The sequence below is a fragment of the Aethalodelphis obliquidens genome, unplaced genomic scaffold (genome assembly GCF_003676395.1).
Source record: "Aethalodelphis obliquidens isolate GAN/ISIS:26980383/991018 unplaced genomic scaffold, ASM367639v1 scaffold24, whole genome shotgun sequence".
Classification (NCBI taxonomy): domain Eukaryota; kingdom Metazoa; phylum Chordata; class Mammalia; order Artiodactyla; family Delphinidae; genus Aethalodelphis; species Aethalodelphis obliquidens.
Window position 1 is genome coordinate 3034010 of NW_020837968.1, and position 26365 is coordinate 3060374.

At 36.6% G+C, this 26365-nt stretch overlaps 1 long non-coding RNA gene across 1 annotated transcript; it reads left to right on the top strand.

The window, feature by feature from the left end:
- Window positions 1–835: 835 nt before the first annotated feature.
- On the top strand, window positions 836–12830 carry LOC113628664 (uncharacterized). Its single transcript, XR_003436173.1, has 3 exons — window positions 836–866; window positions 7019–7021; window positions 12711–12830. It is a non-coding gene; the product is annotated as an uncharacterized LOC113628664 (long non-coding RNA).
- The last annotated feature ends 13535 nt before the right edge of the window (window positions 12831–26365 follow it).

A 26365-nucleotide genomic window follows, 5' to 3' on the forward strand; every position in this document is an offset into this window, starting at 1 on the left:
TCTCTAAATGTTTGATAGATTTTTGCCTGTGAAGCCATCTGGTCCATCCAGATTTTGTTTGTTGGAAGATTTTTTTTTTTTTTTCTGTACGTGGGCCTCTCACTGTTGTGGCCTCTCCTGTTGTGGAGCACAGGCTCCGGACACGCAGGCTCAGCGGCCATGGCTTACGGGCCTAGCCACTCCGCGGCATGAGGGATCTTCCCGGACCGGGGCACAAACCCATGTCCCCTGCATCGGCAGGCGGACTCCCAACCACTGCGCCACCAGGGAAGGCCTGTTGGAAGATTTTTAATCCAAGTTTCAGTTTCAGTACTTGTGATTGTTTTGTTCATATTTTCTATTTCTTCGTGATTCAGTCTTAGAAGGTTGTACCTTTTGAAGAATTTGTCCATTTCTTCTAGGTTGTCCATTTTATTGGCATAGAGTTGCTTGTAGTAGTCTCTTATGATCCTTTGTATTTCTGTGGTGTCAGTTGTAACTTCTTTTTCATTTCTAATTTTACTGATTTGAGTCCTTCCCTTGTTTTCTTGATGAGTCTGGCTAAATGTTTATCAATTTTGTTTATCTTCTCAAAGAACCACCTTTTAGTTTCATTGATCTTTGCTATTGTTTTCTTTGTTTCTATTTCATCTATTTCTGCTCTGATCTTTATGATTTCTGTCATTCTACTAACTTTAGATTTTGTTTGTTCTTCTTTCTCTAATTGCTTTAGGTGTAAGGTTACGTTATTTGAGATTTTTCTTGTTTCCTGGAGTAAGCATTTCTTGCTATAAACTTCCCTCTTAGAACTGCTTCTGGTGCATCCCATAGGTTTTGGATTGTCATGTTTTTGTTGTCATTTGTTTCCAGGTATTTTTTGATTTCCTGTTTGATTTCTTCAGTGACCCATTGGTTGTTTAGTAACATATTGTTAAGCCTCCATATGTTTGTTTCTTTTACATATTTTTCCTGTAATTTATTTCTAATCTCATAGCATTGTGGTCAAAAAAGATGTTTTATATGATTTCAATTTTCTTAAATTTACCAAGGCTCACTTTGTGGCCCAAGATGTGATCTGTCCTGAAGAATGTTCCAGGCATACTTGAGAAGAATATGTATTTTGCTGCTTTCGGATGGAATCTCCTATTGGTATCAATTAATTCAATGTGGTCTTAGCTTATTTTATAATAAAATATATAGTCCTATTCATTTCCAAATGACATTCTCTATGTTTTGCCCGTTTAAGAAGTAATAGAGAAGTGATGTCTGTTTAGTTAGCAAAACAGAATGTTTTTCATTTTACTTCTAAAATTATTGGCAAGGGAAGGAGTAATTAGGCCATTATTAATAGCTTCAGATAGTCATTTCATGTCTTTTTGAATTGTCACTTTAAAATATTAGCCCATAAAATATTATCCCTTTAGGCTCTAGCTACTTAAATTCCCCTTTATATTTTGATTTTGATTTCTTAGGTCATTTTTAGTCACTGAAAAATAATTTAAATTGTATATTTAGGAAACCATTTTTATTGAAATATAACATGTACTCAGAAACAGAAATAAAACATAAGTGTACAGCTTAATGAATTTTCACAAAATTATCATGCAGTTAATTAGCTCACAGATAAATGAACAGTACCCCACAAATATCTTAGAAGCATCCTTCTTCCCATTTATTGTCAGTACCCCCTAAAGTAATATACTACCCTAAATTTTATTATAAAATATTAGTTTTCTCTGCATTTGAAGTTTTTATAAATGGAGTAATAATTTTGGACACTTCTGTGTTTGAGTTCTTTGATTCTAAATTATTTGTTAGATTCATTCATATTGTTTTTGTAGGTATAGCTTGCTGGTTTTCAATTATATATAGTGTATGATGCTACACATTTACAACCGTTTGTTTATCTCTTCTATTATTGGTGAGAATTTGTGTTTTTGTTCTTAGGTTATTATGAATAGTGTTGCTATGATCATTCTTAAACACAGTGTGTGGTGAAAATATACAGTTGACTCTTGAACAGTGCAGGGGTTGGGGCACTGACACTCCACATACTCGAAAATTGCATATAAATTTTTACTCTCTCAAAACTTAACTACTAATAGCCTACTGTTGACTGAGAGCCTTATCGATAACATAAACAATTAATACATATTTTGAATGTTATATATATTATATGCTGTATTCTTATAATAAAGTAAGCTACAGAAAATAGTTATTAAGAAACTTATAAGAAAGAGAAAATACATTTACAGCACTGTACTGTACTGTATTTATCAATACCATAAGTCTACTTTGTTTACAACATGAGTTGTCTGTTGGTATCTACAATAATTTTGTCTCATATGATACAAATACTATAGATGTTTTACAACTACTAACACTAGACATCAAAAGTGAAAATAAAATATGAAAAAGAAATTTTTGTTTAATTTACACTATAACAATTCATGCATTGATAACAAAGAAGCAGAAATAAGAGTGCTTTATGACAGCCAAGTGTAATTGATGCAATTGTTTCAGGGTAGCCTAGCCTCCACATTAATGAATGAATCATTATAACATGTTTATGGCGTACAGTATTACAGTCATATTTATAATACAGTATCAGAAACATTGTTATATTTTATTTAAAAGCTACTTGTGATTATAGGCTGACACATAGTATCTTCAATTAAGAGAGAGAAGCAAATTATATGTTAATGTAATTATTTAAAAACAAATATATAAAACAGAAAACTAATACATTGTTAATTTTGTATTAAATATTACTCATCTTTTTTTTTCACATCTTTATTGGAGTATAATTGCTTTACAATGGTGTGTTAGTTTCTGCTTTACAACAAAATGAATCAGTTATATATATACATATGTTCCCATATCTCTTTCCTCTTGCGTCTCCCTCTCTCCCACCCTCCCTATCCCACCCCTCCAGGCGATCACAAAGCACCGAGCTGATCTCCCTGTGCTATGCGGCTGCTTCCCACTAGCTATCTACCTTACATTTGGTAGGGTATATATGTCCATGCCTCTCTCTCGCTTTGTCACAGCTTACCCTTCCCCCTCCCCAAATCCTCAAGTCCATTCTCTAGTAGGTCTGTGTCTTTATTCCTGTCTCACCCCTAGGTTCTTCATGACATATTTTTTTCCTAAATTCCATATATATGTGTTAGCATATGGTATTTGTCTCTCTCTTTCTGACTTACTTCACTCTATATGACAGACTCTAGGTCTATCCACCTCATTATAAATAGCTCTATTTCGTTTCTTTTTATGGCTGAGTAATATTCCATTGTATATATGTGCCACATCTTCTTTATCCATTCATCCGAAGATGGACACTTAGGTTGTTTCCATCTCTGGGCTATTGTAAATAGAGCTGCAATGAATATTTTGGTACATGACTCTTTGAATTATGGTTTTCTCAGGGTATATGCCCAGTAGTGGGATTGCTGGGTCATATGGTAGTTCTATTTGTAGTTTTTTAAGGAAACTCCATACTGTTCTCCACAGTGGCTGTATCAATTTACATTCCCACCAACAGCGCAAGAGGGTTCCCTTTTCTCCACACCCTCTCCAGCATTTATTGTTTCTAGATTTTTTGATGATGGCCATTCTTACTGGTGTGAGATTTTATCTCATTGTAGTTTTGATTTGCATTTCTCTACTGATTAGTGATGTTGAGCATTCTTTCATGTGTTTGTTGGCTGTATACCTTCTTTGGAGAAATGTCTATTTAGGTCTTCTGCCCATTTGGGGATTGGGTTGTTTGTTTTTCTGTTATTAAACTGCATGAGCTGCTCATAAATTTTGGAGATTAATCCTTTGTTGCTTCATTTGCAAATATTTTCTCCCATTCTCCATTCTGAGGACTGTCTTTTGGTCTTGTTTATGGTTTCCTTTGCTGTGCAAAAGCTTTGAAGTTTCATTAGGTCCCATTTGTTTATTTTTGTTTTTATTTCCATTTCTCTAGGAGGTGGCTCAAAAAGGATCTTCCATGATTTATGTCATAGAGTGTCCTGCCTATGTTTTCCTCTAAGAGTTTGATAGTTTCTGGCCTTACATTTAGATCTTTAATCCATTTTGAGCTTATTTTTGTGTATGGTGTTAGGGAGTTATCTAATTTCATACTTTTACATGTACCTGTCCAGTTTTCCAGTATTAAAGAGGCTGTCCTTTCTCCACTCTACATTCTTGCCTCCTTTATCAAAGACAACGTGACCATATGTGTGTGGGTTTATCTCTGGGCTTTCTATCCTGTTCCGTTGATCTATCTTTCTGTTTTTGTGCCAGTATCATACTCTCTTGATTACTGTAGCCTTGTAGTATAGTCTGAAGTCAGGGAGCCTGATTCCTCCAGCTCCGTTTTTCTTTCTCAAGATTGCTTTGGCTATTCGGGGTCTTTTGTGTTTCCATACAAATTGGGAACTTTTTTGTTCTAGTTCTGTGAAAAATGCCAGTGGTACTTTGATAGGGATTGCATTGAGTCTGTATATTGCTTTGGGTAGTAGAGTCATTTTCTCAATGTTGATGCTTCCAATCCAAGAACATAGTATATCTCTCCATCTATTTGTATCATCTTTAATTTCTTTCATCAGTGTTTTATAATTTTCTGCATAAAGGTCTTTTGTCTCCTTAGGTAGGTTTATTCCTAGATATTTTATTCTTTTTGTTGCAATGGTAAATGGGAGTGTTTTCTTGATTTCACTTTCAGATTTTTCATCTTAATTGTATAGGAATGCCAGAGATTTCTGTGTATTAATTTTGTATCCTGCTACTTTACCAAATTCATTGATTAGCTCTAGCAGTTTCTGGTAGCATCTTTAGGATTCTCTATGTATAGTATCATGTCATCTGCAAACAGTGACAGCTTTACTTCTTTTCCAATTTGGATTCCGTTTATTTCCTTTTCTTCTCTGATTGCTCTGGATAAAATTTCCAAAACTATGTTGAATAAGAGTGGAGAGAGTGGGCAACCTTCACTTTTTCCTGATCTTAGTGGAAATGCTTTCACTTTTTCACCATTGAGGACAATATTGGCTGTGGGTTTGTCATATATGGCCTTTATTATGTTGAAGAAAGTTCCCTCTATGCCTACTTTCTGCAGTGTTTTTATCATAAATGGGTGTTGAATTTTGTCGAAAGCTTTCTCTGCATCTATTAAGATGATCATATGTTTTTTCTCCATCAGTTTGTTAATATGGTGTATCACGTTGATTGATTTGCGTATATTGAAGAGTCCTTGCATTCCTGGAATAAATCCCACTTGATCATGGTGTATGATCCATTTAATGTGCTGTTGGATTCTGTTTGGTAGTATTTTGTTGAGGATTTTTGCATCTATATTCATCAGTAATATTGGCCTGTAGTGTTCTTTCTTTGTGACATCCTTGTCGGGTTTTGGTATCAGGGTGATGGTGGCCTCGCAGAATGAGTTTGGGAGTGTTCCTGCCTGTGCTATATTTTGGAAGAGTTTGAGAAGGATAGGTGTTAGCTCTTCTCTAAATGTTTGATAGAATTCGCCTTTGCAGCCATCTGGTCCTGGGCTTTTGTTTGTTGGAAGGTTTTTAATCACAGTTTCAATTTCAGTGCTTGCGATTGGTCTGTTCCTATTTTCTATTTCTTCCTGATTCAGTCTTGGCAGGTTGTGCATTTCTAAGAATTTGTCCATGTCTTCCAAGTTGTCCATTTTATTGGCATAGAGTTGCTTGTAGTAATCTCTTATGATCTTTTGTATTTCTGCAGTGTCAGTTGTTACTTCTCCTTTTTCATTTCTACTTCTATTGATTTGAGTCTTCTTCCTTTTTCTCTTGACGAGTCTGGCTAATGGTTTATCAATTTTGTTTATCTTCTCAAAGAACCAGCTTTTAGATTTATTGATCTTTGCTATTGTTTCCTTCATTTCTTTTTCATTTATTTCTGATCTGATTTTTATATTTCTTTCCTTCTGCTAACTTTGGGGTTTTTTTATTCTTCTTTCTCTAAGTGCTTTAGGTGCAAGTTTAGGTTGTTTATTCGAGATGTTTCCTGTTTCTTAAGGTAGTATTGTATTGCTGTAAACTTCCCTCTTAGAACTGCTTTTGCTGCCTCCCATAGATTTTGGGTCGTCGTGTCTCCATTGTCATTTGTTTCTAGGTATTTTAAAATTTCCTCTTTGATTTCTTCAGTGATCACTTCGTTATTAACTAGTGTATTGTTTAGCCTCCGTGTGTTTGTATTTTGTACAGATCTTTTCCTGTAATTGATATCTTGTCTCATAGCGTTGTGGTCGGAAAAGATACTTGATGCAATTTCGATTTTCTTAAATTTACCGAGGCTTGATTTGTGACCCAAGATATGATCTATCCTGGAGAATGTTCCATGAGCACTAGAGAAAAATGTGTGTTCTGTTGTTTTTGATTGAATGTCCTATAAATATCAATTAAGTCCATCTAGTTTAATATATCATTTAAAGCTTGTGTTTCCTTATTTATTTTCATTTTTGATGATCTTTCCATTGGTGAAAGTGGGGTGTTAAAGTCCCCTACTGTGAATGTGTTACTGTCGATCTCCCCTTTTATGGCTGTTAGTATTTGCCTTATGTATTGTGGTGCTCCTATGTTGGGTGCATAAATATTTACAATTGTTATATCTTCTTCTTGGATTGATCCCTTGATCATTATGTAGTGTCCTCCTTTGTCCCTTCTGATAGCCTTTATTTTAAAGTCTATTTTGTCTGATACCAGAATTGCTACTCCAGCTTTCTTTTGGTTTCCATTTGCATGAAATATCTTTTTCCATCCCCTTACTTTCAATATGTATGTGTCTCTAGGTCTGAAGTGGGTCTCTTGTAGACAGCAAATATATGGGTCTTGTTTTTGTATCCATTCAGCCAATTTGTGTCTTTTGATTGGAGCATTTAGTCCATTTACATTTAAGGTAATTTTTGATATGTATGTTCCTATTCCCATTTTCTTAATTGTTTTGGGTTCATTATTGTAGGTCTTTTCCTTCTCTTGTGTTCTTGCCTAGAGAAGTTCCTTTAGCAGTTGTTGTAGAGCAGGTTTGGTGGTGCTGAACTCTCTCAGCTTTTGCTTGTCTGTAAAGGTTTTAATTTCTCCATCAAATCTGAATGAGATCCTTGCTGAGTAGAGTAATCTTGGTTGCAGGTTTTTCTCCTTCATCACTTTAAATATGTCCTGCCAGTCCCTTCTGGCTTGCAGAGTTTCTGCTGAAAGATCAACTCTTAACCTTATGGGGATTCCCTTCTGTGTTATTTGTTGTTTTTCCCTTGCTGCTTTTAATATGTATTCTTTGTATTAAATTTTTGACAGTTTGATTAATATGTGTCTTGGCATATTTCTCCTTGGGTTTATCCTGTATGGGACTCTCTGTGCTTCCTGGACTTGATTAACTATTTCCTTTCTCATATTAGGGAAGTTTTCAACTATAATCTCGTCAAATATTTTCTCAGTCCCTTTCTTTTTCTCTTCTTCCTCTGGAACCCCTATAATTCGAATGTTGGTGTGTTTAATATTGTCCCAGAGGTCTCTGAGACTCTCCTCAGTTCTTTTCATTCTTTTTTCTTTATTCTGCTCTGCAGTAGTTATTTCCACTATTTTATCTTCCAGGTCACTTATCCATTCTTCTGCCTCAGTTATTCTGCTATTGATCCCATCTAGAGTATTTTTAATTTCATTTATTGTGTTGTTCATCGTTGTTTCATCTTTAGTTCTTCTAGGTCCTTGTTAAATGTTTCTTGCATTTTGTCTATTTCCAAGATTTTGGATCATCTTTACTATCATGATTCTGAATTCTTTTTCAGGTAGACTGCCAATTTCCTCTTCATTTGTTAGGTCTGGTGGGTTTTTATCTTGCTCCTTCATCTGCTGTGTGTTTTTCTGTCTTCTCATTTTGCTTATCTTACTGTGTTTGGGGTCTCCTTTTTGCAGGCTGCATGTTCGTAGTTCCCGTTGTTTTTGCTGTCTGTCCCCAGTGGCTAAGGTTTGTTCAGTGGGTTGTGTAGGCTTCCTGGTGGATGGGAATAGTGCCTGTGTTCTGGTGGATGAGGCAGGATCTTGTCTTTCTGGTGGGCAGGTCCACGTCTGGTGGTGTGTTTTGGAGTGTCTCTGGTGTTATTATTTTAGGCAGTCTCTCTGCTAATGGGTGGGGTTGTGTTCCTGTCTTGCTAGTTGTTTGGCATAGGATGTTCAGCAGTGTAGCCTGCTGGTCGTTGACTGAAGATGGGTGCTGGTGTTGAGGTGGAGATCTCTTGGAGATTTTCACTGTTTGTTATTATGTGGAGCTGGGAGGTCTCTTGTGGGCCAGTGTCCTGAAGTTGTCTCTCCCACCTCAGAGGCAGAGCACTGACTCCTGGCTGCAGCACCAAGAGCCTTTCATCCACACGGCTCAGAATAAAAGGGAGAAAAAGTAGAAAGAATGAATTAGTAGAAGTACCAAGAAAGAAAGAAAGAAAGAAGGGAGGGAGGGAGGGAGGAAGGAAGGAAGGAAGGAAGGAGGGAGGGAAGGAAGGAAAAAAAGGAAGAAGATAAAGTAAAATAAAATAAAGTAAGATAAAATATATTAAAGTTATTAAAGTAAAAAAATAATTATTAAGGGGAAAAAGAGAAAACGGACAGATAGAACCCTAGGACCAAATGATGGAAGCAAAGCTATACAGACAAAATCTCACATAGAAGCATACACATTCACCCTCACAAAAAAAGGAAAAGGGGAAAAAACATAAATTTTGCTCTCAAAGTCCACCTCCTCAATTTGTGATGATTCGTTGTCTAAAGGAGGGAAGGAAGGAAAGAAAGAATGAAGATAAAGTAAAATAAAGTTATTAAAATAAAAAGTAATTATTAAGAAAAAGAATTTTAAAAAAACAGAGAGATAGAACCCTCGGACAAATGGTGGAAGCAAATCTATACAGAAAAAATCGCACATGGAAGCATACACATACACACTCACAAAAAAAGGAAAAGGGGAAAAAATCATAAATCTTGCTCTCAAAGTCCACCTCCTTAATTTGGGATGATTCGTTTTCTATTCATGTATTCCACAGACGCAGGGTACATCAAATTTATTGTGGAGCTTTAATCCGCTGTTTCTGAGGCTGCTGGGAGAGATTTCCCTTTCTCTTCTTTGTTCTCACAGCTCCCAGGGGCTCAGCTTTGGGTTTGGCCCCGCCTCTGCATGTAGGTCACTGGAGGGCGTCTGTTGTTCGCTCAGACAGGACGGGGTTAAAGGAGCAGCTGATTCGGGGGCTCTGGCTCACTCAGGCCAGGGGGAGGGAGGGGCACAGAGTGCAGGGCGGGCCTGAGGCGGCAGAGGCCGGCGTGACATTGCACCAGCCTGAGGCGTGCCATGCATTCTCCCCGGTAAGTTGTCCCTGTATCCTGGGACCCTGGCAGTGGCGGGCTGCACAGGCTCTCCAGAAGGGGGGTGTGGATAGTGACCTGCTCTCGCACACAGGCTTCTTTGTGGCAGCAGCAGCAGCCTTAGCGTCTCATGCCCGTCTCTTGGGTCCGTGCTTTTAGCCGCGGCTCGCGCCCGTCTCTGGAGCTCTTTTAAGCAGCGCTCTTAATCCCCTCTCCTCACACACCAGGAAACAAAGAGGGAAGAAAAAGTCTCTTGCCTCTTTGGCAGCTCCAGAGTTTTCCCCAGACTCCCTCCCGGCCAGCCATGGCGCACTAACCCCCTGCAGGCTGTGTTCACACTGCCAGCCCCAGTCCTCTCCCTGCTTCTGACCGAATCCCAAGCCTCAGCTCCCAGCCCCAACCGCCCTGGCGGATGAGCAGACAAGCCTCTCGGGCTTCTGATTGCCGGTCGGCACCGATCCTCTGTACGGGAATCTCTCTGCTTTGCCCCCCACACCCCTGTTGCTGTGCTCTTCTCCGTGGCTCCGAAGCTTTCCCCCTCTGCCACCTGCAGTTTCCACCCACGAAGGGGCTTCCTAGTGTGTGGAAACCTTTCCTCCTTCAGAGCTCCCTCCCACTGGTGCAAGTCCCATCCCTATCCTTTTGTCTCTGTTTATTCTTTTTACTTTAGCCCTACCCAGGTACGTGGGGGGTTTCTTGCCTTTTGGGAGGTCTGAAGTCTTCTGCCAGCATTCAGTAGGTGTTCTGTAGGAGCTGTTCCACGCGTAGACGCACTTCTGGTGGATCCCCAGGGAGGAAGTTGATCTCTGCGTCCTACTCCTCCGCCATCTTCCCAAAAGTCTCAGTATCACTCATCTTATATCAATGTAAGGATAGAATAGTGTTTACATATATTTTATGCTTTCATAACATACATTTTTTTTAGTTTTTTAACTATTTCTAGGCTATGCAGTTCATCTGCAAGTCTTTCAAATTGTTGTAAATGTCCACAAAATTTTTCAATTCATTTATTGGAAGAAAGTCCATGTGTAAGTGGGCCTGTGCAGTTCAAACCTATGTTGTTCAAGGATCAACTGTATGCACATTTCTGTTAGAAACGTATCTAGAATCAGGGAGCATATAAATGCATCTCAGTTAGAAATAGACATACAAGAGTAATTGCTGAGTCATAGGATGTAAGTATATTGAACTTTAGTTAATACTACTAAAGAATTTTCTGAAGAGTGTATTACCAATTTTCATGCACTACTGCAGTGGCAAAGTGGTCTGTATGTTCAATAGCCTCATCACTACATGGCTGTCATTCTTTTTCACTTAGCTCTTTTGATGAGTGTAATCAGTTTTCATTTTTCATTTTCCTAACAACTAATAAAATAGAAAAAATTAGGTCTATACATACATATACTTGGATATCCTTATTTTTGGAGGCATTTTCCTTTGGGTTGCCACCATATTGATAAGTAAGTGTTTTCTATGTAATCTGTATTTGAGTGTCAGGTGAGGTATAATAATTCCAGATATCTGCTTCAACTCTGTGGCTTGCATTTTCACTTATATAAAGATGACTTTTGGTAATCAAAGTTCCTAATTCTATGTGACCTAATTTATAAATGGTTTCCTTTATGTGTCTTGTTTGTTTGTTTTTTTCTTTAAATACCTACCAAAGTTTGTAAAAATAGTTTCCTATGATTACTTCTGAAAGCATTGGTATTTTGCCTCTCATCTATGTATAAAATTTATTTGAAATGAATTTTTGAATATGAGGTGAGATAGGAAGTAAGGATCTATATTTTCTATGTGCATAAAAGATAGCTACTATTTTTGAAAAGACCCTATTTTCTCAAAATGGTATCCAATTTTTTATAAATCAGGTTATCTGTGAGTCTGTTTCTGGACTCTGGATTTGGTTCTGCTGGTCTGTATATCTATACTTGTGTTGATAGCATAATAAAATTATTTAGTTTTCTCATAATCTTGGTAAGTGATAATGTACATCATCTGGCTATTTTTAATTTTCTCAAGAATCCCTTTATATTTTCTTTTTTCATTATAATATAAATTAAAATAATTTTGTCCATTAATACACTTACCACATAACCATGGAAAAATCTGGTGGAATTTTGTTTGGAATTGTGTTGATGAATATGGGGAAATTATTATCTTTAAAATATTGAATCTTCGGGCTTCCCTGGTGACGCAGTGGTTGAGAGTCCGCCTGCCGATGCAGGGGACATGGGTGTGTGCCTCGGTCCGGGAAGATCCCACATGCCATGGAACAGCTAGGCCCATGAGCCATGGCCGCTGAGCCTGCGCGTCTGTACGGAGCCTGTACTCCGCAATGGGAGAGGCCACAACAGTGAGAGGCCCACATACCACAAAAAAAAAAAAAAAAAAAAAAATTGAATCTTCAAATTGAACATTCATTTATTTAGAACTTCTTTAATAAATTCAAATAATTTTCTGTACATTTTAGAATAAAGTGTACAATATTACTCTATTTCTAGGCATTTGCAGGGTTTTGATGTTATTATAAATGGAAATCATTTAAATTGATTTACTAGTTGCTCTTTTGTACCGTTATGGCTGATTTTGATTATTGATATTGTATCCAGTGACCTTACTAAATTAACTTATTTTTTTTAAAGCAAGTTTTATTTTATATTGGAGAATAGTTGATTAACAATGTTGTGTTAGTTTCAGGTGTATAGCAAAGTGATTCAGTTATACATATATCTATTCTTTTTCAAATTCTTTTCCCATTTAGTGTATTAGAGAATATTGGGCAGTTTCCTGTGCTATACAGTAGATCCAGGTTGGTTATCTATTTTAAGTACAATAGTATGTATATGTAAATCCCAAACTCCCATTTTATCCCCTGCTCCCATCTTTCCCCTTTGGTAACCATAAGTTTCTTTTCTGAGTCTATGAGTCTGTTCCTGTTTTGTGAACAAATTTCTCTGTATCACTGTTTTTTAGATTCCACATATAAACAATATCATATGATATTCATCTTTCTCTGACTTACTTCACTTAGTATGATAATCTCTAGGTCCATCCATGTTGCTGCAAATGGCATTATTTTATTCATTTTTATGGCTAATATTCCACTGTGTATGTATACCACCTCTTCTTTATCCATTCATCTGTCAAAGGACATTTAGGTTGCTTCCATTTCTTGGCTATTGTAAACAGCACTGCAGTGAATATTGGGGTACATGAATTCTTTTGAACCATGGTTTTCTCCAGGTATATGCCCAGGCGTGAAATTGCTGGATCATATGGTAGCTCTATTTTTAGCTTTTTAAGAAACCTCCATACTATTCTCCATAGTTGCTATACCAATTTACATTTCCTCTCCAATTTTTTAAGTGATCTGTTGGTTGTTTACAAGCATATTGTCTAGCCTCCACGTGTTTGTGATTTTTATAATTTTCTTTTTTATAGTTGATTTCTAATCTCATAGCATTGTAGTTAGAAAAGATGCTTGATATTATTTCAATTTTCTTAAATTTACCAAGGCTCACTTTGTGGCCCAAGATGTGATCTATCCTGGAGAATGTTCCAGGTGCACTTGAGAAGGATATGTATTCTGCTGCTTTTGGATGGAATGCTCTATAAATATCAGTTAAGCCCATCTGGCCTAGTGTGTCATTTAAGGCGTGTGTTTCCTTGTTGATTTTCTGTCTGTATGACCTGGCCATTCATGAAAGTGGGGTATTAAAGTCCCACACAGTTATTGTGTTACTGTTGATTTCTCCTTTTATGGCTGTTAGTATTTGCCTTATATATTGAGTTGCTTTTATGTTGGGTGCATATATATTTACAATTGTTATATCTTCTTCTTGGATTGATCCCTTGATCTTTATGTAGTGTCCTTCTATGTCTCTTGTAATATTCTTTATTTTTTAGTCTAATATGAGTATTGAGTATTGCTACTTCAGCTTTCTTTTGATTCCAATTTGCATGGAATACCTTTTTCCATCCCCTCACTTTCAGTCTGTATGTGTCCCTAGGTCTGAAGTGGTTCTCTTGTAGACAGCATGTATATGGGTCTTGCTTTTGTATCCATTCAGCCTGTCTGTGTCTTTTGGTTGGAGCATTCAACCCATTTATGTTTAAGGTAATTATCGATATTTGTGTTCTTATTGCCATTTTGTTCATTGTTTTGGATTTGTTATTGTAGGTCTTTTTTCTTCACTTCCTGTTTTGTTCTCTTGTTATTTGATGAGTAACTTTAGTGTTGTTTGGATTGCTTTTTCTTTTTTGTTTATGTATTTATTGTAGATTATTTGTTTGTGGTTACCATGAGGTTTTGATATAATAGTCTATGTATAAACAATATTGTTTTAAGTTGCTGGTCCTTTAATTTCAAATGCATTTCCAATACCCTGCATTTGTACCCTCCTCTTCTCACAGTTGCTGGCTTTGATATCATATTTGTGTGTGGCAGATTTCCTACCTTTACTGTATGTTTGCCTTTACTGGTGAGCTTTTCCATTCATAATTTTCTTGTTTCTAGTTGTGGCCTTTTCTTTTACACATAGAGAAGTTCCTTTAACATTTGTTACAAAGCTGGCTTGATGGTGCTGAATTCTCTTAGCTTTTGCTTGTCTATAAAGCTTTTGATTTCTCCATTGAATCTGAATGAGAGCCTTTCTGGGTAGAGTATTCAGGATTGTGGGTTCTTCCCTTTCATCACTTTAAATATATCGTCCCACTCCCTTCTGGCCTGCAGAGTTTCTGCAGAGAAATTAGCTGATAACCTTATGGGAGCTCCCTTGAATGTTATGTGTTGCTTTTCTCTTGTTGTTTTTCATACTTTGTCTTTAATTTTTGTCAGTTTGATTACTATGTGTCTCAGCATGTTCCTCCTTAATTTATTCTGCCTGAGACTCTCTGTGCTTCCTGGACTTGGGTGAATGTTTCCTTTCCCATGTTAGGGATGTTTTCAGCTATTATCTCTTCAAATATTTTCTCAGTTCCTTTCTCTCTCTTCTCCTTCTGGGACACCTATAATGTGAATGTTAGTGCATTTAATAGTGTCCCAGAGACCTCTTAGACTGTCTTCATTTCTTTTCATTCTTTTTTCTTTATTCTGTTCCACAGATGAGATTTCCACCATTCTGTCTTCCAGGTCACTTATCCATCTTTTCCCTCGCTTATTCTGCTAATAATTACTTCTAATAAACTTTTTATTTCAATTATATTATTCATCTCTGTTTGTTTGTTCTTTAGTTTTTCTAGGTCTTCGTTAAACATTTTTTGTATTCTTGATCTGTGCCTCCATTCTTTTTCTGAGATCTTGGATCATCTTTACTATCATTTCTCTGAATTATTTTTCAGGTAGATTGCTGTTCTCCACTTCACTTAGTTGTTCTTCTGGGGGTTTATCTTGTTCCTTCATTTGATACATATTCTTCAGCCATCTCATTTTGTCTAACTTTCTGTGATTGTGGTTTCCATTCTGCAGGCTGCAGTGTTGTAGTTCTTCTTGCTTCTGCTGCCTGTGCCCTGGTTGATGAGGCTGTCTAAGAGGCTTGTGCAGTCTTCCTGGGACAAGGGACTCTTTACAGCCCACTGGTGGGTGGAGCTGGGTCTTGTCCCTCTGGTGGGCAGGGCCATGTCAGGGTGTGTGTTTAGTGGGCAGTGTGCTCAGAAAGATTTGAAGCCTTACATCTCCTATGGGTGGGGCTGTGTTCCTGCCCTGTTGGTTGTTTGCCCTGAAGCATCTGAGTACTGGTGCCTACAGGTTGTTGGGTGGGGCCAGGTCTTGGTGAGAAAATGATGGCTTCCAAGGAGACTCACAGCAATGAGTACTCCCCAGAACTACTGCTGCCAGTGTCTTTGTCCCTACAGGTGAGCCACAGCCACCCCCACCTTTGCAGGAAACCCTCCAATGCCAGCAGGTAAGTCTTGCCCAGGCTCTTATGAGGTCACCACTTTTTTCCCTTGGTCCTGGTGTATGCAAGAACTTGTTTGCACCCTCCATAAGTGGAGATTTTGTTTTCCCCAGTCCTGTGGAATTCCTGAGATCAAACCTCACTGGCCTTCAAAGCCAGATTCTCTGGGGGTTCCTCTTCCCATTTCCAGACCCCCAGGCTGGGGAGTCTTACGTGGGGCTCAGAATTTGCACTCCTGTGGGAGAACTTCTGTGATACAATTATTTTCCAGTTAGTGGGTTGCCCACCAAGTGGGTATGGAATTTGATTTTATCATGATTGCACCCCTCCTACTGTCTCGTGGCTTCTTCTTTGTCTTTGGATGTAGATTTTCTTTTTTGGTCAGTTCCAGGTTTTGGGGTTTTTTTTTGTTGTTGATAGCTGTTCAGGAGTTTGTTGTGATTTTGGTGTTTTTGTAAGAAGAGGTGAGGTCACATCCTTCTACTATGCCATCTTGTCTTTGCCTCCTACCTAAATTCACTTATTAATACTGAACAAGTGTTGTAGATTTTTTTTATTTTCTATATACCCTAATCATGTTGCCTGCAAATAATGACAATTCTACTTTTTCCATTCCAATTATTTGATCTTAATTTTTCTTGTCTCTTTTTATGAATTAAGAATTCTAAGCAATGTTAAATATAACTAGTCATAACAGGAACCTTGGTCTCATTCCTCATCTCAGGAGACACTTTCAACATCTCATCATAATTATCAGGCTTATCATTATTTTCCATAAATTGTCAAATTAAGGAAGTTAATATCAAACACTTGCTTTTTAAAGAATTTTTAATATTCATGAATACTCATTGACTCTTGTCAAGCCCTTGTTTTTCTAGTATGATGATTATATCATATTTTCTATTAGTGTCATGAATTAGGTGGATTGATTTTTGAAGAAAAATTACTCCTGCATAACAGGAATAAATCCTAACTGACATAAATTATCAGGAAATGTATTGTTTATTTCTATCCTTGTAAATGCCTTTTTCAATTTTGGTATCAATACTATGTGGCTTTCTAAAATTAGTTGTAAATAACTTTCTCTTAGTCTATTCTTTGGAAGATTTGATAAAAAGGCTACTGATAATTACATATTTAGAAATATTCAGATAAATACTTCTGAGCCTAGAGTACATATTAAAAACCCAATTTTAATAATGACTTTAACTTTTTAAATATTATTCTGAATATTTTATTTTTTGCATTTGCTTCAATTTTTATCAAGGAATGTCAATTTAATATAAATTATTTAAAATATTAGCAATACAATTAATTATATATTATAATATCCATGAAATTAATAATTGAGGAATTACTGATACATTTGCCAGTAAATGTCAAAGCATAAAAATTAGAGAATATTTACTTTCTCTAGTGCATGAGAGGTAATTCAAAAATAGATGCAAAAAAACTACAGAGAGTAAATTGATAAGTTTTTTCAGAGATTCCAGGGAGCAGATATGAAGGGTTGAGTATGTGATATGAATCACAGGGAATATTTTTATGGAGGTAAAACTATTTTGTCTGATACTGTTATGGTGAGTACGAAAAATTAAGTATTCATCCAAATCCATAAAATTTTATAGCACAAAGGGTAAGCCTTAATGTATGCAAATACTTTCCCCCCAGAAAACATTTAGGAAGTTAGGAGGTTCCAGGATTGAGCACAGAATATGATAAAACAATCTAAACATGTTTATAAATGTATGAAACAATGGCACAGAAGGCATGGAGGAGAAAGATGCTGATCTATGTGACAATGGAAATAAGTAGAATCTGTAAAAGCAAAGGCAAAAGACACCGTATATAAACACTACATTCTAGTTGGTAAATTTGTTTTTCACAGGGATACAGATTAACAATTCTGAAACCACTATACAGTACACATCTTCTAGAATTAAATACTTAAGTAAATGTATGGTGGATGATGGGGACTAGGTTTCTCATCATTGAAGTACAGACATGATGAGGCTACAGACATGCCATAATGGGAGGATAAAATTATCCATGTGGTAATGGAACAAGGTTGGAAACAATAGTATGAACACAAGTTTAGCTAACTATATATACAAATGGTTCCATGTAGAAATATTTATAGCTATGGGTACGTAAATAGGTTAATGTACACACATATATCTCTTTTTTCAATCCACTGAGAGAGCCTAAATGCAATGACACCCCAATAACAATGATCATACCTAGTGCCCAGATTTTGGTTTCTAATACCATAAATAAAAGAAACCAGGGATGCTTGGAGATGTTCTGGATAGGATATCATACTATCCAGAACAAAAATTTTAAAAATATATATATTATATAATTTTTACAGGATAGTTGTACAAATAGGTAAAGATAATAGATATTTAGATACACAGATCATTTTATTTGTCTGAATCAATGGTTCTTATTGTCAGGTTGCAATCAAATTTAAGTATCAAAAATACATTGGGAAGGATGATAGAAGTTACCAATGGCCATCCTGGAATCTGAAAGATTGCCTATGAAGTTTATGAAATAGCGTGTCAAAAGCAGTTAAAATTGAAGAGTTTCTTGTATTTGGATGCTATCAGTCACTTAATTGAACAGAAAAACCTACTTAAGGACCTATTGAAATGAGTACCAAATTAAAGAAACTAAAGTTAAATTTAGTATGAAATTAGCCTGATATTTAATATTTTATAAAAAGAAATTAAAGTTAAATTTAGTATGAAATTAGCCTGATATTTAATATTTTATAAAAAAATAAAAATATTTAGTACTATTAAAGTTTATGAGATTTTTTCAGAAAGCTGGGAATCATTCTTTAACTCAGAAATTGTTCACTACTTATGTGAATTTGATCAAATTGTAGCCTTAATTGATTAAATAAGAAAATAGGAATTTGGCAAGCTCTCCATCTAAACTCAAAATTACTTAAAAAACATATCAGACTATAAAAATATGGAGTGTCATTATTAATGAAAAGAAGGTTTATTTGTGGTTTTACTGAGTAATGGAGATATGTAAAGATTAACTGTCAGAAACAAGAATAAATATATGTTTTTTTAAAAATTATAAGTGACATATTTACACGTCTTGGGATGTCAGAAATAATATGGTATAAACTTTGCAATTGCCAGGTGAAGAAATGGAATACTACAAAAATTGAATTTCTTTCATTCAAATTCATATAGATTATTAATACTATAATCTGACTAGAATGCAGATCTTTTGATATCCTATTATAAACTTACTCCATTACCTTATTTTGATTTTTATAGTTGACTTAGATCAAAGTAGACCAATGAAGTTTAGTAAAATGTCAAAAAAAAAAATCCCACCCCACAACTGGTAATAAAATGTAGGGAATCAAATTATTTTAACCTTCTTAACAGTTTTATTGAAATATAAGTTGCATACCATATACTCACTCCATTAAAAATTTTACATTCCATGGTTTTTAGTTAATTCATAGTGCTGTACAACTATCACCAAAATCTAGTATTAGAACATTGTATCATCCCTAAAAGAAACTTGACAACCTTTAATAGTAATTTCCATCTTTCTCCCCATAGTACTATGCCCACCATCCTACACAACCACTAATCTACATTCTATCTCTATAGATTTGCCTATTTTAGACAATTCATATACATGGAGTCATTAACTATGTGATCTGTTGTGACTGATTTCCTTCATAATGTTTGCAAGGTTTATCCATGCTGTAGCATATATCCATACTTCATAACATTTCATTGTAAATAATAAGGAACATTTACGACTCAATAATACAAGACAAATTTTAAAATTACAAAACAGTCAAAATATATAATGATCATTGCTCCAAATAAGACCTATGTAGGACTAAGAAATGTAAAAATATACTCAATATCATTAGTCATTAGGGAAATAAAAATAATAGAGATACCACTTCATACACTAGGATGTCTGTGATCAAGAAGTTGGACAATAACACATATTGACTAGAATGTGAAGTGTTTGTAATCCTCATATATTGCTAGTGGTAATGTACAATGGTGGGTCATTTGTAAAACAATTTGGCAGTTCCTTAAATAATTTAAAATAGATCTGGGCTTCCCTGGTGGCGCAGTTGTTGAGAGTCTGCCTGCCGATGCAGGGGACATGGGTTCGTGCCCTGGTCCAGGAAGATCCCACATTCCGTGGAGCAGCTGGGCCCGTGAGCCATGGCCACTGAGCCTGCGCGTCCGGAGCCTGTGCTCTGCAACGGGAGAGGCCACAACGGTGAGAGGCCCGCATACCGCAAAAAAAAAAAAAAAAAAAAAGATCTACTACATGACTCAGCAATTCCAAACTTAAACATATGACCAATAGAAAGAAGACAAATACCAAAATAGGTGGACAAATGTTCATAAAAGCATTATTGTCTCACTGTATGGACATAACACTATTTATCCATTCATAATTTGATAGACATTTGGAGAGTTTCCACTTGTCATAATATAAATAATGCTTATGTCATTAGTTCATTTATTTACATGTGAATATGAAGAATAAATCTAAGCAACTCGTCAGCACTTCAGATGAGGAAATTAGGAAAGAAAGTTGAGAAATGCACACTTTTTTACAGAAAGGTGAGGACTGCACGGCCACCAGGCTATTGCAAATAGCAATGATCATTTTAAATAAATTTTAATAAAAACCATTAACTTGGGAGCTGTGAAGGAGGAAAAGTTTCCACACACTAGGAAGCCCCTTCACTGGCAGAGAAGGTAGTTGGTGGGGGGGAAGCTTCACAGTCATGGAGGAGAGCGCAGCAACAGTGGTGCAGAGGACAAAGTGTAGAGATTCCTGCTCTGGCACCTGAGGCTCCATATTCTTCGGAGGTCAGATCCCAAGGAGAGGACTGGGGTTGCCTGCATGAACACAGCCTGAAGGGGGCTAGTGTGCCACAGCTAGCCAGGAGGGAGTCCGGGAAAAAGTCTGGAACTGCCTAAAAGGCAAGAGACAATTGTTTAGGAGTGTGTGAGGAGAGGGGATTCAGAGCACCGCCTAAACGAGCTCCAGAGAGGAGTGCGAGCTGCGGCTATCAGTGCGGACTCCAGAGAAAGGCATGAGATGCTAAGACTGCTGCTACAGCCACCAAGAAGCCTGTGTGCAAGCACAAGTCATTACCCACACCTCCTCTGCCAGGAGCCTGTGCAGCCTGCCACTGCCAGGGTCCCGTGATCCAGGGACAACTTCCTCAGGAGAAGACACTGCATGCGTGCCTCTGGCAATGGCGTCATGCTGGACTCTGCCGACAGAGGCTTGCCCCACATTCCATACCCCTCCCTCTCCCCGGTTTGAGTGAGCCAGAGCCCCCTAATCAGCTGCTACGTAAACCCCGTCCTGTCTGAGTGAAGAACAGTTGTCCTCAGGTGACCTACACACAGAGGCTGGGCCAAATCCAAAGATGAACCCCAGGAGCTGTGTGAAAAAAGAAGAGAAAGGGAAACTTCTCCCAGCAGCCTAAGGAGCAGCAGATTAAATATCCACAATCAACTTGATGTACCCTGCATTTGTGCAATACCTGAATAGACAACAAATCATCCCAAAATTGAGGCAGTGGACTTTGGGAGCAAAGATATATATATATTTTTTCCTTTTTCTCTTTTTGTGAGTGTATATGTATATGTTTCTTTGTGTGATTTTGTCTGTATAGCTTTGCTTTTACCATTTATCCTAGGGTTCTATCTGTCCTTTTTTTTTCTTTTCTAAGTATAGTTTTTAGTACTTGTTATCATTGGTGAATTTGTTTAATGGTTGGTTGCTCTCTTCTTACTTTCTTTTTCTTTCTTTTTTTAAATTATTTTTTAGTTTTTTTATTTTTAATAATTATTTTTTATTTAATAACTTTATTCTATTTATTTATTTTTTCTTTCTTTCCTTTTCTCTCCCTTTGCTTCTGAGCTGTGTGGCTGACAGGGTCTTGGTGATCTGGCCGGGTGTCAGGCCTGTGCTTCTGAGGTGGGAGAGTTGAGTTCAGGACATTGGTTCACCAGAGACCTCCTGGCTCCACATAATATCAAATGGTGAAAGCTCTCCAAGAGATCTCCATCTCAATGCTAAGACCTAGCTCCACTCAACGATGAGCAAGTTACAGTGCTGTACACCCTATACCAAACAACTAGCAAGAAAGGAACAAAACCAGAGCCATTAGCAGACAGGCTGCCTAAAATCATAATAAGGTCACAGATACTCCAAAACACGACACCGGACATGGTCCTGCCCACCAAAACGACAAGATCCAGGCTCATCCACCAGAACACAGGCACCAGTCCCCTACACCAGGAAACCTGCACAATACACTGAAACAACCTTAGCCACTGGGGGCAGACAACAAAAACAATGGGAAATATGAACCTGCAGTCTGTGAAAAGGAGACCCCAAACACACTAAGTTAAGCAAAATGTGAAGACAGAGAAACACACAGCAGATGAAGGAGCAACGTAAAAAGCCATCAGACCAAACAAAGGAAGAGAAAATAAGCAGCCTACCTGAAAAAGAATTCAAGGTAATTATCGTAAAGATGATCCAAAATCTTGGAAATAGAATGGAGAAAGTACAAGAAACGTTTAACAAGGACCTAGAAGAACTAAAGAGCAAACAGTGATGAACAACACAATAAATGAAATTAAAAATTCTCTACAAGGAATCAATAGAATAACTGAGGCAGAAGAACGGATAAGTGACCTGGAAGATAAAATAGTGGAAATAATTATTGCAGAGCAGAATTTAAAAAAAGAATGAAAAGAATTGAGGACAGTCTCAGAGACCTCTGGGACAACAGTAAATGCACCAACATTCGAATTATAGGGGTCTGAGAAGAAGAAGAGAAAAAGAAAGAGACTGAGAAAATATTTAAAGAGATTATAGTTGAAAACTTCCCTAATATGGGAAAGGAAAGAGTTAAACAAGTCCAGGAAGTGCAGAGAGCCCTATACAGGATAAATCCAAGGAAAAATACACAAAGACACATATTAATCAAACTATCAAAAATTAAATACAAAGAAAAAATATTAAAAGCAACAAGGGGAAAACAACAAATAAAATAAAAGGGAATCCCCATAAGGTTAACAGCTGATCTTTCAGCAGAAACTCTGCAAACCAGAAGGGAGTGACAAGACATATTTAAAGTGATGAAGGAGAAAAACCTACAAGCAAGATTACTCTACCCAGCAAGGATCTCATTCAGAGTTGATGGAGAAATTAAAACCTTTACAGACAAGCAAAAGCAAAGAGAATTCACCACCACCAAACCAGCTTTACAACAAATGCTAAAGGAACTTCTCTAGGCAGGAAACATAAGAGAAGGAAAAGACCTACAATAAAAAACCAAAAACAATTAAGAAAATGGGAATAGGGACATACATATCAATAATTACCTTAAATATAAATGGATTAACTGCTCCAACTAAAAGACATAGACTGGCTGAATGGATACAAAAACAAGACCCCCATATATTTGCTGTCTACAAGAGACCCACTTCAGACCTAGGGACACATACAGACTGAAAGTGAGGGGATGGAAAAAGATATTCCATGCAAATGGAAATCAAAAGAAAGTTGGAGTAGCAATTCTCATATCACACAAAATAGACTATAAAATAAAGACTATTACAAGAGACAAAGAAGGACACTTACATAATGATCAAGAGATCAATTCAAGAAGAAGATATAACAATTGTAAATATTTATGCACCCAACATAGGAGCACCTCAATACAGAAGGCAAATAATAACAGTCATAAACGGGGAAATCAACAGTAACAAAATCACAGTAGGGGTCTTTAACACCCCACTTCCACCAATGGAGAGATCATCCAAAATGAAAATAAATAAGGAAACATAAGCTTTAAATGATACATTAACCAATATGGACTTAATTGATATTTATGGGACATTCCATCCCAAAGCAACAGAATACACTTTCTTCTAAAGTACTCATGGAACATTCTCCAGGATAGGTTATACCTTGGGTCACAAATCAAGCCTTGGTAAATTTAAGAAAATTGAAATCGTATCAAGTATCTTTTCTGAGCACAATGCTATGACACTAGATATCAATTACAGGAAAAATAAATCTGTAAAAAATATGAACACTTGGAGGCTAAAGAATACACTACTTAATAACCAAGAGATCACTGAAGAAACCAAAGAGGAAATCAAAAACTACCTAGAAACAAATGACAATGAAAATACAACGTCCCAAAACCTATGGGATGCAGCAAACGCAGTTCTAAGAGGGAAGTTTATAGCCATACAATCGTACCTCAAGAAACAAGAAACATCTCAAATTAACAATCTAACATTACACCTAAAGAAATTAGAGAAAAAAGAACAACAACAACAAAAAAAACAAATTTAACAGAAGGAAAGAAATCATAAAGATCAGATCAGAAACAAATGAAAAAGCAATGAAGGAAACGATAGCAAAGATCAATAAAACTAAAAGCTTGTTCTTTGAGAACATAAACCAAATTGATAAACCATTAACCAGACTCATCAAGAAAAAAAGGGAGAAAACTCAAATCAATAGAATTAGAAATGAAGATGGAGAAATACAAAGGATCATGTGCAATTACTACAAGCAACTACATGCCAATAAAATGGACAACCTGGAAGAAATGGACAAATTCTTAGAAAAGCACAACCTTCCGAGACTGAATCAGGAAGAAATAGAAAATATAAACAGACCAATCACAAGCACTGAAATTGAAACTGATTTAAAATCTTCCAACAAACAAATCCCAGGACGAGATGACTTCACAGGAAAACGCTATCAAACATTTACAGAAGAGCTAACACCTGTCCTTCTCAAACTCTTTCAGAATATGACAGAGGGAGGAACACTCCCAAACTCATTCTAGGAGGCCACTATCATGCTAATACAAAAACTAGACAAAGATGTCACAAAAAAGAAAACTACAGGCCAATATCACTGATGAACATAGATGGAAAAATCCTCAACAAAATACTAGCAAATAGAATCCAACAGCACATTAAAAGGATCATACACCATGATCTAGGGGGGGTATATCCAGGTAATGCAAGTGTTCTTCAATATACGCAAATCAATCAATGTGATACACCATATTAACAAATTGAAGGATAAAATCCAGATGATCATGTCAATAGATGCAGAAAAAGCTTTAGAAAAAATTCAACAGCGATTTATGATAAAAACGCTCCAGAATGTAGACATAGAGGGAACTTACCTCAACATAATAAAGGCCATATATGACAAACGCATAGCCAACATCGTTCTCCAGGGTGAAAAACTGAAACTATTTCCACTAGGATCAGGAACAATCAAGGTGGCCCACTCTCACCACTATTATTCAACATAGTTTTGGAATTTTTAACCACAGCAATCAGATAAGAAAAAGAATAAAAAAGGAATCCAATTTAGAAACAAGTAATGCTGTCACTGTTTTCAGATGACATGATACTATACATAGGGAATCCTAAAGACTCTACCAGAAAACTACTAGAGCTAATCAATGAATTTTGTAAAGCAGCAGGATACAAAATTAATGCATAGAAATCTCTTGCATTCCTATATACTAATGATGAAAAATCTGAAAGAGAAATTAAGGAAACACTCCCATTTACCATTGCAACAAAAAGAATAATATACCTAGGAATAAACCTACCTAAGACCTGTATGCAGAAAACTATAAGACACTGATGAAAGAAATTAAAGATGATACAAACAGATGGAGAGTTATACCATGTTCTTGGATTGGAAGAATCAACATTTTGAAATGACTATACTATCCAAAGCAATCTACAGATTCAGTGCAATCCCTATCAAGCTACCACTGGCATTTTTCACAGAATTAGAACAAAACATTTCACAATTTGTATGGAAACACAAAAGACCCCGAATAGCCAAAGTAATCTTGAGAAAGAAATACGAAGCTGGAGGAATCAGACCCCCCCTGACTTCAGACTATACTACAAAGCTACAGTAATCAAGACAGTATGGTATTGGCACAAAAACAGAAATATAGATCAATGGAACAGGATAGAAAGCCCAGAGATAAACCCACTCCCCTATGGTCAACTAATCTATGACAAAGGAGGCAAGCATATACAATGGAGAAAAGACAGTCTCTTCAATAAGTGGTACTGGGAAAACTGGACAGCTACATATAAAAGAATGAAATTAGAACACTCCCTAATATCATACACAAAAATAAACTCAAAATGGATGAAAGACCTAATTATAAGTCCAGACACTATAAAACTTTTAGAGGAAAAGAAAGGCAGAACACTCTGACATAAATCACAGCAAGATCCTTTTTGACCCACCTCCTAGAGAAATGGAAATAAAAACAAAAATAAACAAATGGGACCTAATGAAACCTAAACATTTTTGCACAGCAAAGGAAACCATAAACAAGATGAAAAGACAACCCTCAGAATGGGAGAAAATATTTGCAAATGAAGCAACTGACAAAGGATTAATCTCCAAAATTTACAAGCAGCTCATGCAGCTCAATATCCAAAAACAACCCAATCCAAAAATGGGTGGAAGACCTAAATAGACATTTCTCCAAAGAAGATTTACAGATTTCCAACAGACACATGAAAGAATGCTCAACATCACTAATCATTAGAGAAATATAAATCAAAACTACAATGAGGTATCACCTCACACCAGTCAGAATGGCCATCATCAAAAAATCTGCAAACAATAAATGCTGCAGAGGGTGTGGAGAAAAGGGAAACCTCTTGCACTGTTGGTGGGAATGTAAATTGATACAACCATTATGGAGAACAGTATGGAGGTTCCTTAAAAAACTAAAAATAGAACTACCATACGACCCAGCCATCCCACTACTGGACATATTCCCTGAGAAAACCATGATTCAAAAAGAGTTATGTACCGCAATGTTCATTGCAGCTCTATTTACAATAGCCAGGACCTGGAAGCCACCTAAGTGTCCATCAACAGATGGATAAAGAAGAAGTGACACATATATACAGTGGAATATTACTCAGCCATAAAAAGGCTTTATCCTGCCTGGGACTGTCTGTGCTTCCTGGACTTGGGTGACTGTTTCCTTTCCCATGT